General features: G+C 16.1%; 1 protein-coding gene across 8 annotated transcripts in view; it reads right to left on the bottom strand.

Moving 5' to 3' along the window:
- LOC105455522 (beta-glucuronidase) overlaps positions 1–422 on the bottom strand; it is a 38,415-nt gene that overhangs the window by 2,294 nt on the left and 35,699 nt on the right. The gene's annotated exons all lie outside the window — the stretch shown is intronic.

Below are 422 nucleotides of genomic sequence, written 5' to 3'. Positions count from 1 at the left end.
ACTTTACTCCCGGGAAAAAAGTTCCATATATAATTATATATAATTATATACAAAATATGTCCGTATATGTTTCTTTCCTTTGTAAAATTATTCTTTAATACAAAATTGATAATAATAAGAAGAAAACATAAATAATTAAAAAAATAATTGTTACACTGTTTTTTTTACAAAAAATCAAGTTTGAAGAAATAAAAAAATTGTTAATATATAATTATATATGCATATTTTTAATCACTTATATATGATTATATATGAGCAATTTTTCTCATTTTTTTAAACTTTATTTTTTGTAAAAGAAACCAATGTAAAAATTATTCTTTTAATTATTTTTTATGTTTCCTTCTTATTAAAATTAATTTTGTATTAAAGAATCATTTTACAAAGAAAAGAAACATATATGGACATAAATATAAATAATAAAA

The sequence above is a fragment of the Wasmannia auropunctata genome, unplaced genomic scaffold (genome assembly GCF_000956235.1).
Source record: "Wasmannia auropunctata unplaced genomic scaffold, wasmannia.A_1.0 LD335900.1, whole genome shotgun sequence".
Lineage (NCBI taxonomy): Eukaryota > Metazoa > Arthropoda > Insecta > Hymenoptera > Formicidae > Wasmannia > Wasmannia auropunctata.
The sequence above is the reverse complement of the archived record's forward strand: the minus strand, read 5'-3'. Positions and strand labels throughout refer to the sequence as shown.